The 16369-nt window shown below is 43.7% G+C and overlaps 2 protein-coding genes across 2 annotated transcripts in view; one reads left to right on the top strand and one right to left on the bottom strand.

Annotated features, from left to right (window-relative positions):
- LOC104985123 (astrotactin-2) overlaps positions 1-16369 on the bottom strand; it is a 553919-nt gene that overhangs the window by 218789 nt on the left and 318761 nt on the right. The gene's annotated exons all lie outside the window — the stretch shown is intronic.
- The window catches only part of TRIM32 (tripartite motif containing 32), an 11525-nt gene continuing 11042 nt past the window's right edge, over positions 15887-16369 (top strand). Inside the window, 1 exon segment of the mRNA XM_010835129.1 lies at positions 15887-15988. The gene's annotated coding sequence lies outside the window, so the exon portion shown is untranslated.

Raw genomic sequence — 16369 nt, 5'->3', positions numbered from 1 at the left:
TGTTGTTTTCCTCTATTTCTTTGCATTGATCACTGAAGAAGGCTTTCTTATCTCTTCTTGCTATTCTTTGGAACTCTGCATTCAGATGTTTATATCTTTCCTTTTCTCCTTTGCTTTTCACTTCTCTTTTTTTTGCAGCTATTTGTAAGGCCTCCCCAGACAGCCATTTTGCTTTTTTGCATTTCTTTTCCATGGGGATGGACTTGATCCCTGTCTCCTGTACAGTGTCACGAACCTCATTCCATAGCTCATCAGGCACTCTATCTATCAGATCTAGGCCCTTAAATCTATTTCTCACTTCCACTGTATAATCATAAGGGATTTGATTTAGGTCATACCTGAATGGTCTAGTGGTTTTCCCTACTTTCTTCATTTAAGCCTGAATTTGGCAATAAGGAGTCCATGGTCTGAGCCACAGTCAGCTCCTGGTCTTGTTTTTGCTGACTGTATAGAGCATAGTGGATAAGAATCCGCTTGTCAAAGCAGGGGACAAGGATTCGATTCCTAGTCCAGGCAGATTCCACATGCCCTGAAGCAATGAAGCGCATTCACCACAACTACTGAGCCCGTGCTGCATTGCTGAAGCCTGCATGCCTGAAGCCCGTGTTCCACAACAAGACACGTCACAGCAGTGAGAAGCCTTCACACTGCAACGAACGGCAGTCCGCACTTGTCACAACTGGAGAAAGCACATGTGCAGCACCCAAGACCCAGGACAACCAGAAAAAAAAAAAATTAATTAAATTAAAAAAAAAAAAGTTACCTACTGGGGGAGTGAGGAAATAGGATCAAGGGAACAAGGATTGAAGCCGAAGTTTTCTTAGTGAATTTTGCTTTATAAGTTTTAGCTTTGGAACCACAAATTTTTACAGCATTTTTTTTAATCAAAAAAGCAAAACAATCTGTACAAATTATATGCAAATTTTAAATGTACATATCCAGCTATATATCAAAGTGTTGGCATAGCTACAGAGAAAATCGTTGTAAGGGTTAAAGCGCAGTATTTTGATTTTACATGCTTAGTGAGAAACAGTCCAAAGGGAAAAAAAAATGTTCTGCAAATAAATCCTAAACTAGATGCATTGGGCTTACTGCTATGTGTAATATTGGTGTTGCTATTTTGAGACTACTGTGTGTATTCTGTGAGCTATAGCAAACAAGCCATTATGTTACCACCACTACGAACTAAGATTATCACACGTAAGAAATAGCCAATTAGGGAATAAAGTCAAAGGAGTTGAGAAAAATTCTGCACCTTGAAATTTCTATTGGAAATCATATATATACACTAATGATTTTTCTCTTTCAAAAAAAAATAAACATTTCATATCTCTGTCTGCTGAAAAGGCTTGAAAGTAATGGTAACCTAACAACAATAAATACCCTTAATACCCAGATTCTTGTTTTTAAATATAATTTTCCACTAAAAGGAACACAAGATTCTTGGAAACATTCCTTATTCTAAGTCTGGGATAGGTATGGTACAAGCTGAGCCTAGGATATCTTGCTGTGCCAAATACTGCTGCCAAACACCAATGTGGTCATTTCAAAATGACAGGGAGACCAATTTAGAGGGGCTCACACAGGCCAAATGTTGAACAAAGTGAACAATGACTGATTAAAATAGATCAGATAAATGCATTTCCTGTAATTCATAGCGTTCCTCAAACCAAAGCCATAGCCAAAACCCAAGCTGCAAAAACAAACAAAAATTCTCTGTTCACCACTGGGGATGCCTCAGGGATCAGCTCATTACTCTGAAAATTGGTAAAAGAAAATCAAGTAGTAGTTAAGATATTACCACATGAACTGGATTTCAAGGTAACCACAACTTACTTTATGCAAGTATTGCAGTTAATACAAGCGGAAGAATGACAGAATTAGAAAATTACCATTTTGCAATCCTAATAAAATAATACATCCAGGCAGCTTTCACTGAATGCTAAAAACCATTAGGAGAAAGGCCAATGGGAAATGTTCTAATGAATGGGTCAAATTCACAGCACCTCAAGCCGCTCAACCTTACCTTCACTAAAAGTAACAAGCAGACATTAATATGATATGATGCCACAGGAACTACATGACACAATCTGTAAACTCCAGCTGGTGATTAGGCATGTGGATAGAATTCAATGGTCTATAAATTCATATATGGAAAAAATGTACATCCTGGAACTTCCATGGCAGTCTAATGGTTAAGACTCTGCACATCCACTACAGGGGACATGGTTTTGATCCTTGGTCTGGGAACTAAGATCCCTCATGCCCAGTAGAGAGGCCAAAAAAATCTTTATTTTCAGTATCCTCTAAATCCAATTTAGAACCTTAAATTATGAATGCAGGCAACTACAGTATAGTAGCACTTCCTATGGCTCTGATGCAATCAAACTCACATATTTTTATCACAGTAGAGTTGTTACAAATATCTCTAAACATTTACATTAAACACTATTTAGAAATCATGATAGTTGCTAGACTCTCAACTAGATCTTGTCCTATATAAAGGAGCACATGCTTTGCTACATTGCACATTTGGTAAAATGAAACACAATGGTCTACAAAAGAAAGAAATCATAAAGATATAGTTATACTTCATTTTATTCATTTGAAACCATTTCTCTGAGAAGGCAGTCTAGGGTTTTCATTATTCTACAAAAGTCCAAGGGACAAAATAATTAGTGACGAATCTTTAGGAGAGAATAACAAGTTTTAAAACTCCATGGGTAAGTCATCAGGTAAATCTGAGAAGTGGAAAATTATTTTTAAAAAATTAGAAAATATAAAAAGAAAAAAATGAGTCAATGTCTTCAAGAAATACTAGCATAGGTAGAATTATAGATAACTGCTGCTGCTGCCAAGTCGCTTCAGTCGTGTCCGACTCTGTCTGACCCCATAGACAGCAGCCCATCAGGCTCCCCTGTCCCTGGGATTCTCCAGGCAAGAACACTGGAGTGGGTTGCCCTTTCCTTCTCCAACGCATTACAGATTAAAAGAGACCTAGTACAGTGTGGGTAGAGGGCAATGGCACCCCACTCCAGTACTCCTGCCTGGAAAATCCCATGGACAGAGGAGCCTGGTGGGCTGCAGTCCCTGGGGTCGCTAAGAGTTGGACACGACTGAGTGACTTCACTTTCACTTTTCACTTGCACACATTGGAGAAGGAAATGGCAACCCACTCCAGTGTTCTTGCCTGGAGAATCCCAGGGACGGGGGAGCCTGGTGGGCTGCCGTTTATGGGGTCACACAGAGTCGGACACGACTGAAGCAACTTGGCAGCAGCAATACAGTATGGAGACATTTTGATCCTTATTTAAACATATCTACTATACAAAGATATTTTGAAGTAATTAGGGGAATTTGAACATGAACTGCTAGATGTGATAATGATGTTGAGATGATGTTAAAGCATAATGATCTGTTAGAGATGCATACTGTATTTACAGGAGGGATGATAGGATATCTGGGGTTTACTTTAAAAGACTCCAGAAGCAAAAAAGCAAACTAAAGGTGAGAAATGGCTGAAGCAACACTGGCAAAATATTGACAACAATATTTGCAGGGTGACGGGCACAAAATGATTCACTATCCCATTTTCTCTCCTTGTATGTGTTCTTTTCTCAATAAAACACTGAAAAAAAGTGGGTCGCCAGAAGTATTACACAACATCAGTAAAGGCAATTATTGCTGGGGAGTAGCACCTATATTATGTACTCACCTGACGCTTTATTCTAAATGTACTTTCCTCACCTATATTATGTTTTTTCAAAAATGCCATAATAACCTATAATGGAAAATAACCTGAAAAAATACACATACTAAATCACCTTGCTGTATAGCAGAAGCTAATGCAATATTGTAAATCAACTAATTTAATTTTTAAAAATAATAATATTTTCCTACTCTTAGAAAGGGTCTTTCTAGGTGGCACTCATGGTAAAGAATCTACCTGTCAGTGCAAGAGATGTGGGTTTGAGCTCTGGGTTGGCAGATCCCCTGGAGTAGGAAATGGCAACCCGCTCTAGCATTCTTGCCTGGAAAATTCCATGGACAGAAGCACATGGCAGGTTATAGTCCATGGAATCACAAAGAGCTGGACAAACTGAGCACACATTTTTTAGAAAAAGGCTTCCCTGATGGTTCAGTGGTAAACAATCCACCTGCCAATGCAGGAGAAGCAAGAGACATGGGTTCGATCTCTGGGATGGGAATATCCCTTAGAGAAGGAAATGACAACCCACTCCATTATTCTTGCCTGGGAAATCCCATGGACAGAGGGGCTTCAGTTCAGTTGCTCAGTCCTGTCCGACTCTTTGTGACCCCATGGACTGTAGTAATGCCAGGCCTCCCTGTCCATCACCAACTCCTGGAGCCTGCTCAAACTTATGTCCATTGAGTCTGTGATGCCATTCAACCATCTCATAGTCTGGCGTCTCCTTCTCCTCCTGCCTTCAATCTTGCCCAGCATCCAGGTCTATTCCAATGAGTCAGTTCTTTGCATCAGAAGGCCAAAGTATTGGAGTTTCAGCATCAGTCCTTCCAATGAATATTCAGGACTGAATGGTTGGATCTCCTTGCAGTCCAAGGGACTCTCAAGAGTCTTCTCCAACACCACTGGTCAAAAGCATAAATTCTTTGGCGTTCATTCTTTATGGTCCAGTCCTCAAGTCCATACATGACTACTGGAAAAACCATAGCTTTGACTAGATGGACCTTTGTTGGCAAAATAACGTCTGCTTTTTAATCTGTTGTCTAGGTTGGTCACAGCTCCTCTTCCAAGGAGCAAGTGCCTTTTAATTTCATGGCTGCAGTCACCATCTGCAATGATTTTGGAGATCAACAAAACAAAGTCTGTCACTGTTTCCATTGTTTCCCCATCTATTTGCCATGAAGTGATGGGACCAGATGCCATGATCTTCGTTTTTTGAATGCTGAGTTTTAAATCAGCTTTTTCACTCTCCTTTCACTTTCATCAAGAGGCTCTTTAGTTCTTCTTCACTTTCTGCCATAAGGGTGGTGTCATCTGCATATCTGAGGTTACTGATATTTCTCCCAGCAATGTTGATTCCAGTTTGTGCTTCATCAAGCCCAGCATTTCTCATGATGTACTCTGCATATAAGTTGAATAAGCAGGGTGACAATATACAACCTTGACCTACTCCCTTCCCAATTCGGAACCAGTCCATTGTTCCATGTCCAGTTCTGACTCTTGCTTTTTGACCTGAATACAGATTTCTCAGGAGGCAGGTAAGGTAGTCTGGTATTCCCATCTCTTTCAGAGTTTTCCACAGTTTATTGAGATGCACACAGTCAAAGCCTTTGGCATAATCAATAAAGCACAGTAGATGTTTTTCTGGAACTCTCTTTTTTTTTGATGATCCAACAGATGTTGGCAATTTGGTCTCTGGTTCCTATACCTTTTCTAAATTCAGCTTGAACATCTGGAGGTTCTTGGTTCACATACTGTTGAAGTCTTGCTTGGAGAATTTTGAGCATTACTTTACTAGCGTGTGAGAGGAGTGCAATTGTGAGGTAGTTTGAGCATTCTTGGGCATTGCCTTTCTTTGGGATTGGAATGAAAACTGACCTTTTCCAGTCCTGTGGCCACTGCTGAGTTTTCCAAATTTGCTGACATATTGAGTGCAGCACTTTCACAGTATCATCTTTTAGGACTTGAAGTAGCTCAGCTAGAATTCCATCACCTCCACTAGCTTTGCTTATAGTGATGCTTCCTAAGGCCCATTTGATTTTGCATTCCAGGATGTCTGGCTCTAGTGATCACATCATCATGGTTATCTAGGTCATGAAGATGTTTTTTGTACAGTTCTTCTGTGTATTCTTGCCACCCCGTCTTAATATCTTCTGCTTCTGTTAGGTCCATACCATTTCTGTCCTTTATCGAGCTCATCTTTGCATGAAATGTTCCCTTGGTATCTCTGATTTTCTTGAAGAGATCGCTAGTCTTTCCCATTGTTTTCCTCTATTTCTTTGCACTGATCACTGAAGAAGGCTTCCTTATCTCTCCTTGCCATTCTTTGGAACTCTGCATTCAGATGCTTATATCTTTCCTCTTCTCCTTTGCCTTTTGCTTCTCTTCTTTTCACAGCTGTTTGTAAGTCCTCCCCAAACAAGCATTTTGCCTTTTTGTGTTTCTTCTTCTTGGGGATGGTTTTGATCATCGCCTTCTGTACAATGTGACGAACCTCCGTCCATAGTTCTTCAGGCACTCTGTCTACCAGATCTCATCCCTTCAATCTGTTTGTCACTTCTACTGTATAATCGTAAGGGATTTGATTTAGGTCATACCTGAATGGTCTGGCGGTTTTCCCTACTTTCTTCAATTTAGGTCTAAATTTTGCAACAAGGAATTCATGATCTGAGCCAAAGTCAGCTCCCCGTCTTGTTTTTGCTGACTGTATAGAGCTTCTCCAGCTTTGGCTGCAAAGAATATAATCAATCTGATTTCAGTGTTGACCATCTGGTGATGTCCATGTGTAGAGTTTTCTCTTGTGTCGTTGGGAGAGGGTGTTTGCTATGACCAGTGCGTTCTCTTGACAAAACTCTATTAGCCTTTGCCCTGCTTCATCATGTACTCCAAGGGCAAATTTGCCTGTTACTCCAGGTATTTCTTGACTTCCTACTTTTGCATTCCAGTCCCCTATGATGAAAAAAACATCTTTCTTTGGTGTTACTTCTAGAAGGTCTTGTAGGTTACCATAGAACCGTTCAACTTCAGCTTCTTTGGCATTAGTGATTGGGGCATAGACTTGGATTACTGTGAAATCAAATGGTTTGCCTTGAAAATGAACAGAGATCATTCTGTCGTTTTTGAGATTGCACCAAGTACTGCATTTCGGACTATTTTGTTGACTATGATGGCTACTCCATTTCTTCTAAGGGATACTTGCCCACAGTAGTAGCCATAACAGTCATCAGAATTAAATTCACCTAGTGAAAACAGTGTCAGACTTTATTTTTGGGGGCTTGAAAATCACTGCAGATGGTGACTGCAGCCATGAAATTAAAAGATGCTTACTCCTTGGAAGGAAAGTTATGACCAACCTAGATAGCATATTCAAAAGCAGAAACATTACTTTGCCAACAAAGGTCCGTCTAGTCAAGGCTATGGTTTTTCCTGTGGTCATGTATGGATGTGAGAGTTGGACTGTGAAGAAGGCTGAGCGCTGAAGAATTGCTGCTTTTGAACTGTGGTGTTGGAGAAGTTTCTTGAGAGTCCCTTGGATGCAAGGAGATCCAACCAGTCCATTCTGAAGGAGATCAGCTCTGGGATTTCTTTGGAAGGAATGATGCTAAAGCTGAAACTCCAGTACTTTGGCCACCTCATGTGAAGAGTTGACTCATTGGAAAAGATTCTGATGCTGGGAGGGATTGGGGGCAAGAGGAGAAGGGGACAACAGAGGATGAGATGGCTGGATGGCATCACTGACTCGATGGACGTGAGTCTGAGTGAACTCCGGGAGTTGGTGATGGACAGGGAGGCCTGGCGTGCTGCAATTCATGGGGTCACAAAGAGTCGGACACATCTGAGCGACTGAACTGAACTGATTCTGGTTCATTTTAGTTTACTGATTCCTAAAATGTCAGTGTTCACTCTTGCCATCTCCTGCTTGACCACTTCCAATTTCCAAAGAGTAAATTTAATCAGGGAAGTGAGGGAAAGCAGAAAGAAAGGAAAACAGTCTAGTAAGAGAAAAAAATAATTTAGCCATTAAACAAAGTCAAGTAGTTCCTTAAGGTCTATAGATAATATTCTGAGCCATATCCTTTGAGCTGTTTTGCAGATACTGAAACCTGCTCCCAGATGGAAAAAGTTAACTTCACACTGCCCACAAGCACATGGTCCCCAGATGGGTTGAATCGAGACAGCCAATGATATTGACTCTGGATTACCTTATCAATTAGAGGAATGCCTACAAAGCTGATCACATACCCTACAACCCCACCCCGCCTTCACCTTGTCTTTAAGAACCTTTCCCTGAAACCCACTGGGGTGTTCCAGACTTTTGAGCACTAAATACCTGGACCCCTTGCCCTGTGCCCTGCAATAAACACTGCACTTTGCTTCACACAACCTGTGTCTGCAGATTGGCTTTATTGCCCATGGGCAAGCAGACCCAGGTTTGATTCAGTAACACTTTATCCACACAAGTTCAGACCACTACAGACTCGATCTGGTCCATGCATGGAAGTGTGCATTATGCTAAAATAAAGATTCAAAGTCCTAAACCAGCTGTTTCCATATCAGTACAAAGAAATAAATCAAAACAAAGGAAAGCACAAAACCTCCCTGTGTAAGGACATTTACACGGTCTTACTTGTGATGGTTAAATGTTTAAAAATGGGCTTGTCAATTTGACAAGTTATTATGGAGCCAGTTTATAGGATTTCAAACATTATTCCATATTAGAAAAATAATAATGTTGTATGTAAGAACAGTATGTAAGAACTGTTATGTCTCACAAGCTTTTTTAATTTCTCATAAGTATGTAAGAACAGATTAAAAAGGAACTTGGTAAATATTTACACTTACATGAATATAACCAACATAAGGATTATATTAAGGTGTTGGATAAAGTTGACCCTTTAAAAATTCTTTTATGCTGTAAATTTAAATCAAATTCAAACATTTGCTGAGCATCTACTAGGTATCGAGTGTAGGCTAGGTTGAGAAACACATAAGGATCGACTAGGGCATACAGAGATTAGAGTCAGTTTCAGCAGAGAGTAGACACGTGACAGACAGATGGAAGGACAGAAATGGACATAAGTAGAATAAGACTGAGAGAGGGAGAGAAGAAAGGAGAGAGGGATGGGGAGAGGTGAGTCAGAGGGAAGGAGGCTCTATGACGACCCGTGATGATCTTACCTCCTGATACACACTGCTGGTTATAACCTTCCACTTGAGTAATTTGCTTTCAGCCAATAGAATACAGCAACATTGAGAAGTGCCACTTCTGTGATCAGGTAACAAAAGACTGTGACCTCTCTTTTGCTGGTTTTGATGAAACAAGCTGTTTTGGAGAGGCTCCTGGGGCAAGGAGGAGAAGGAAATGGCAACCCACGCCAGTATTCTTGCCTGGAGAATCCCAGGGACAGAGGAGCCTGGTGGGCTGCCGTCTATGGCGTCGCACAGAGTCAAACACGGCTGAAGCGACTTAGCAGCAGCAGCTGGGGCAAGGAGCTGAGGGCAGCCTCCAGCCAAAAAGCCAGCAAGGAAACGAAGTCCTCGGTCCAACCACAACCAAGTGATTTTAGAGACTGATCCTTCCCAAAACTTTCAGCTGAGACCCCAGCCCTGGTCAATAACTTGACTGAAGCCTCGTGACAGACCGTGAAGCAGATCCAGTTCAGCTGTGCTCAGATTCCTCACTCACAGAACCTGTGAGATGAGAAATCTGTGTTGTTGTAAAGCACAGAAGTTTGGGGGTAGTTTGTTATCTGGTGATAAGTATAAGCAATATAGATATGTAGATAAAATTTTCCATTATTTCATGAAAATTCTAGCAGTTATAAATTTCTAGACTCAGACAAATTGGTTAGGATGCATTAGAGTTTTAATTCCTTAGATTTTCTACTTTATTTTGCATAAACAAGGCATTTATCTCTTGCCTCAGCATTCAGCTGCTAGCATGCGAAGCAAAAGAGAACATTTTGCTATAATGTGTGTGTTGGCCGCTCAGTCGTGTCCGACTCCTTGTGACCCCATGGACTGTAGCCCACCAGGCTCCTCTATCCACGGAATTCTCCAGGCAATAAATAATACTGGAGTAGGTTGCCGTTCCCTTCTCCAGGGCATCTTCCTGACCCAGGGAGCGAACTCAGGTTTCCTGAATTGGAGGCAGATTGTTTATCGACTCAGCCACTAGGGAAGCCCCTTTGTCGTAACAGTAATAATAATAATGACAACAACAGTTATTGTTCACAGAGCACTAACTCGGGTAGGGCTCTAAACACTTTACATCTATTAAATCATCTACCACTGACAACATGAGGCGTATGTGTGCTTAGTCGCTCAGTCATGTCCAACTCTGCGACCCCACAGACTGTAGCCCGCCACCTCCTCTGTCCATGGGGATTCTCCAGGCCAGAATACTGGAGTGGGTTGCCAGGGGATCTTCCCAACCCAGGGATTGAACCCACATCTCATGTCCCCTGCATTGGCAGGCAGGTTCTTTACCACCAATGCCACCTACTACTATTATTCCCATTTTGCAGAGGTTGAAAATTAAGTACAGAAAGGCTAGGTAAGTTGTCCAAGGTTACCCAGTTTGTCAGTTGCAGCAAATTCCCAAATATCACTTCAAATCATTTAATCTATTCCCCCAAAATGACCTTTCAGGTGGGTGGAACTGGGGTTCCAACCCAGGTTTGTCTGACTCCGAAGCCCTGCACTGCACAATGATGGACTTAATAAGCAAACCTAATAATAATAAATGCAACGCAATGAACACTACTGCACATTAGGCAGTATCCTAATATTAAAGTACTTAACATCCCTATCTTATTTTGTTCCCAACAATGCTATGAGTTAGCCACTGTTATCACTATTTTAAAGAGAATAAATGAGAGGTTAAACTGCAGATTGTCTTATAAATGCAGAAAGCAGTACTTAGCTGATAAGGGGATGTTATCAGTTAAATTGTGTCCCCCCCCCAAAAAAAAAGATATACTGAAATCCTGCTGCTGCTGCTGCTAAGTCGCTTCAGTCGTGTCCGACTCTGTGCGACCCCATAGATGGAAGCCCACCAGGCTCCCCCGTCCCTAACCTCCAGAATGTCAGTATATGACTATTTAAAAATAAGGTTGTTGCAGAGGAATTAGTTAAGATGAAGTCACCCTGGAGTTTTAATTGGGCAACGTGGAGATCATAATCTAATAGGACAGGTGTCCCTATAAGAAGATACAGATGTGAATGAAAAATGTTGCCTGCTGCATCAGTAGACAAAGGATATTGCAGCCATCAGGTCAGCAGTTGTTGCTGACCACCTCCAACTAAAGACCCTGAGGGGATTCAGGATAGAGAAAAGCAGGCTACTGGCCCTAGACAGGTCAGGTGCAAATCGAAGGAATGCTTTCAATGAACCCAGATTCTCATATCTTCTCATACATAAAAGAGCAGTAAATTCACTAACTCAAAACTCAGGTTTTCTTTAACCATAATCTTTTGATGTTCCAACTATCTGGATTTTGTTGCAAAGCTACTATCTATCCTGGTTCCTCCCTTACTTCTTGTGAGCAGCCCTCAGGGCTATCAGAGACACTGTCTTCTGAGCTTCAGTCCTCAGATTGTCGGCCAAGTAAAATAAAATTCTCAACTTTTAGGCTGTGCTTTTTTTTTTTTTCAGTCAACAGAGATCCACACAAAGAGAATGCCATGTAAAGACAGAGACACACAGGGGGAAAAAAATGACTATATGCAGCTGGAGGCTGAGACTGGAGTTTTGTTACCATGAACCAAGGAACACCTGGGGTCACCAGAAGCTGGAAGAGAAATGTGAGGCTCCTCCCTAGAGAGTTCAGAGTACGTCTTGCCCCACTGCCACATTGATTTCAGACTTCTAGCCTCCGGAACAGTGAGGGAATACATTTCCCTGTTTCACCCCACCCAGTCTGTGACTCTCTGTTACAACAGGCCAAGGAAACTGATACAAGTGGTATGAATGTTAAATGGAAAAAAAAAAAAGTTATGGTAAAATGCTGAATAAAGTACTCCACATACAGTATTTTTAAAATGTCTCTGTATGTGGAAAACTAATAATGTGTCAAGGATATGCAAAGCCAGAAGATTAAAATAAATGCATTTCCCTAGGGTGTTTATTTTACTTGGAGATTTTTGTGGGAAGCAAGGTAATTAACTTGTGAGTAATTTAAACATTTTTTTAAGGCAAACAGTTTCTTTTTTATTTTGTTTTTTTTTTTTAAGAGAAAAGAAAGGTTTTTGTTGTTTGCTTTTCGAACACATAATTGGATTACACCCCCAGACTGTCAGGAGTACCATTGGCTCTTCTCTATGATAGGGGAAGTTCAGTTCAGTTCAGCCGCTCAGTCATGTCCAACTCTTTGCGACCCCATGAATGGCAGCATGCCAGGCCTCCCTGTCCATCACCAACTCCCGGAGTTCACCCAAACTCATGTCCATTGAGTCGGTGATGCCATCCAGCCATCTCATCCTCTGTCGTCCCCTTCTTCTCCTGCCCCCAATCCCTCCCAGCATCAGAGTCTTTTCCAGTGAGTCAACTCTTCGCATGAGGTGGCCAAAGTATTGGAGTTTTAGCTTTAGCACCACTCCTTCGAAAGAACACCCAGGATGATAGGGGAAAGGTCAGTATAAAAATAGGATGAGTCCTGAATTGAGACTATGGCTTATAACTGTGATTTTCATCAAATAGGGTGCTAACTCCCCACCTGGTCTAAGGAGGAGGTATAGGTGAGGTCTCAACTCTCCCATCTCCCCTACCTGCAACACAGTGGCTTCGAGAGGCCCCTTCTCATTCTGGTGAAACCCGCTGCACTAAGTCTCCAACAGAAACCCAGGGCTGAGGGCAGTCCCTCATTTTCACTGGCAATGCTGCTCAGAAAAGCTCACCTGAGTGTCTTTGCCTTAGTAGGACCAAGCTCCATGGTCATGACAAGCAACTGCCCCGCTTTCCTTGAATAACTGAGAAATGGAATGTGTGCTTAGTCGCTCAGTTGTGTCCAACACTTTGAGACCCCATGAACTGTAGCCCACCAGGCTCCTCTGTCCATGGGATTCTCCAGGCAAGAATACTGGAGTGGGTAGCCAAATCCTCCTCCAGGGCATCTTCCCAACCCAGGAATCAAACCAGGTCTCCTGCATTGCAAACAGATTCTTAGGATCTGACCCACCAGGGAAACTTGAGAAATGGAATATCGCCTGCCGTATCAGTAAACAAGGATGTCACAGTTATCGGTGATTGCAGCCCTCCAATAGGAGTTGGTGAGCCCTAAGGGCACTCAGGAAGGAGAAGAATACCTGCCCACAGGGAGGCCTGGCGTACTGCGAGTCATGGGGTTGCAAAGAGTCGGACACAACTGAGCGACTGAACTGACTGAAGATCCATCAGGCTGCAGTCACTCCCTACAGTGAGCCCCAAGAGAGCTCAGGATGTGAAACGCAGGATACTGGCTTGATAGCGGAGATGCACACGAAAAGGGTGATTTCAGTGAGTTCAGACTCTTGCATCTTCCCAGGCTGCTGCTTTGTTTTGGTTTGGTTTAGTCACCTGGTCCTGATTGATTCTTTGTGACCCCATGGACTCATGTAAGCCCACCAGGATCTTCTGTCCATGGCATTCTCCAGGTAAGAATACTGTAGTGGGTTGCCATTTCCCTCTCCATACCATGCATAGAAAAGCTCTAAATTCCTTAACGTGGGATATCTGGTTTTCTTTCATTGCCAATAATCTTTTGATGTTCAGACTACCTGCCCTTTGCTATAAAACTTCTATATAACCTGGTTCTTCCTCTCCCCTCTTAGAGGAAGTTCATTCAGGATCTCTCGAGATACTGTCTCCTGGGCCTGAAGTCCTAAAAGTTTCCACCAAATAAAATACAGCTCTCAATTTTTAGGTTGTGAATATTTTTAAAGTTGACATTTCTAAATATCACGTCTCCTCTCTTTTGAGGCTTAAAAACAAAACTTACTTAATAAAATAGAAAGATAGCTGGTCTGGGTAGTCTTTGGACAGAGGTTTATAGCATGTCATGGGTCTAACTGACCTGGGTTTGTACTCCTTTCCAGAAGGTGACTGTAGACAAGTCATTTAATCTTGCTGAGCATCGGTTGCTTCTTTTGTAAGATAAAGAAACTGATGCCTACTTGAATCATTGTTTAGAAGATTAATTGTGACATAGGAGAAAGTCTATGGAGTGCCTGGTATATTGCTGCTGTTCATAAAACAGTCCATTCTTATCCGATTGACCCCACTCAGTTATTTTGCAGCTAAAATAACTCTAGGTTAGACGGGATGTGATTTGCCTAAGGTCACATTTCTGAGTCTGACTCACTCAGCAACTTCTACGTTCTGGACACAGTGCTAACAGATACGACAACAAACAGGCATTGTCCTTCAGGGAGATCACAGCGGACTGGTGACAATCGCAGGGAAGTGGGTAATTAAAGCCCAACCTGGTATATGCTTTGTGAGAAATCATCAACTTGCAATTACTTGCTGAGCATGCTGTGAGCATACCCTTAATTAAATGCAAACCACCATATATTAATAACCTCCGTTAATCCCACAGCAAACCTCATTTTCACTTAGAAATAAAGAAATGGGCAGAGAGATTAATCATGGTTAAGAGAGGCAGGGTTCTCAGAATCAGGTTCCAATCTGGGCTTAATGCTTATGAGTATGGGGCCGTGTTACTTTAATCACCTGGGCATCAGTTGTTTACCTCACAGGGTCATTGGGAAGATTAAGTGAACTGTGCATGTGAAGGGTTTGATGGCAGCACGACACTTAGGTTACTGTTTGTGGTTGTTGCTTTGTCATTGTGAAGAGTCACTTTACCTACCCTGGATATCAAATCCAAGTCCATCCTCCTTCCAACCTCTTCCTATTCCTAAGCTATACTGTATAGTCACCCACAGGAACCTGTGGTGGTGGTGGTAGTGGTTTACTTGCTAAGTCGTGTCTGACTCTTGCAACCCCATGGACTGTAGCCCAAATCTCTGAACCTGAGATCTCCCAGGCTAGAATACTGGAGTGGGTTGCCATTTCCTTCTCCAGGGGATTCGTCAGGATATCCTCCGAACCCAGGGATTGAACCTGTCTCTCCTGCATGGCAGGGGGAGTTTTTACCTCTGAGCTGCCAGGGATTGTAGCTGACCCCAAACTCTCCAGGGGCTACAGGTCCTCACCAGCCAACAGGCTAGACCATCTCTCACCTGTGAAGATGCTTACCTTTCCTGGCTGCCCCAAAACTAGACTTGGGTTTAGGCTCCCGGGAAGCTTCAATCTGCAGGGATAGATTGCAGAGAGTGTTCCTACGTCTACCTCCCCTGTCAGCCTCCCAGCTGAGCAGGAGTAGGAATCCTTCATAAAGGCAATTTGCTCATCATATAAGCTTATCTGTAGGCTGCACTGTATATCACCGGGAGAAGAGCCCAGAAGCACTATGGTTGTAAACGCAGTCAGGTTCTGTGCTTGCCCCAGAGTGAACGTGTGAACGTTGTGGTCTTTCCTTGGCCCGTTTATCAGATGGCAAAGCTGAGGTGGAGAGAGGTCTTCTGAGAGATGCCAAGCCTTGGTTGAGGACCACTCCTGGAGGCTACGGTTTAGCGAAGGGGTTGACACAGACTGCACTCCGAAACACGAGTTCCGGTTTAGCTCCCGACTTGCTGAGTGAACTTGGGCCTCGGTTTCTTCAACCATACAACGGAGACAGAAAACTGAAATACGTGTCCTCAAGACACCTAGTTCTTTGCGGAGGGTTAGCTCACCGTTACCTGACCGTTGGGCCGCGAGCTCAGGTCCGCCCGCCTACAACCCCCAGCATGCCTTGAGGTGGGCGGGTCGAGGTGACGGACAGGCAGCTCTACGAATTGGCGCCCGCCAAGAGGCCCACGTTGGCGCGTGCGCAGAGGGCGGCGGGCCGGTGGGCTGGCAGCGGCGGACGCGTCGGAGCCGCGGGCGGTCAGGTAGGGGGCGGGATGGGAGGGTGGGGGGATGCGGGACCGCGGGCCGGAGTCGCGGGCGGTGGCCGAGCGGCGCGACGGTGGGCTGTGACGGCGTGCAGCTGTCGGTCCACGCCAGAATGGCAGAGCCTGGGGGACCGGGAGTCTGAGGGGCAGGACCGTGGTGGGTGTATGTGGGGAGGGGGCGCCGGGGGTGGGTTGGCTAGAGGCAGGCTCGGGGCGAACTCGCGGGGGCTGAGGAGCTCGGAGGAGATGCAGCCCGGAAGGGGAGCGAGGGGTTCCGAGATTCGCGGTGCAGCATCTCGGGAGGTATGAGGTAATGTGGGGCCCTGAGGGGAGACGGGTGCAGCATCTGAGAGATGGGAGGGGACCCGAGGGCCCTGGAAGGATCAAGGGTGCAGAAGCTCGGCAGTATGAAGGGACTGGGGAGCCTCGATGAGATTCGGGGTGCAGAATCTCAGGTGATTTGAGAGAGTCTGGGGGCAGTAGGCTTTGAGCGGGGTGAGATCTGAGGTCAGAGGGAGCAGAGTCCGGGGCTAGTCTAATTGCCGAGAAGGAAGCGTTTTCCCCGAGTGGAATCTGAGGAAGATCGAGGGGCTGAGTTCTTCAGGGGATCAGCGAGAAGCAAGGTCTCTTCAGCAGGAAGCCTGAGGTTTGAAGCGACACATGGCATGGGTGGGGAAAAGAAGG

This window comes from Bison bison, unplaced genomic scaffold (assembly GCF_000754665.1).
Source record: "Bison bison bison isolate TAMUID 2011002044 unplaced genomic scaffold, Bison_UMD1.0 scf7180017864039, whole genome shotgun sequence".
NCBI classification, from domain to species: domain Eukaryota; kingdom Metazoa; phylum Chordata; class Mammalia; order Artiodactyla; family Bovidae; genus Bison; species Bison bison.
Note: the sequence above shows the minus strand (reverse complement) of the source record. Positions and strands in the feature narration are given on the sequence as shown.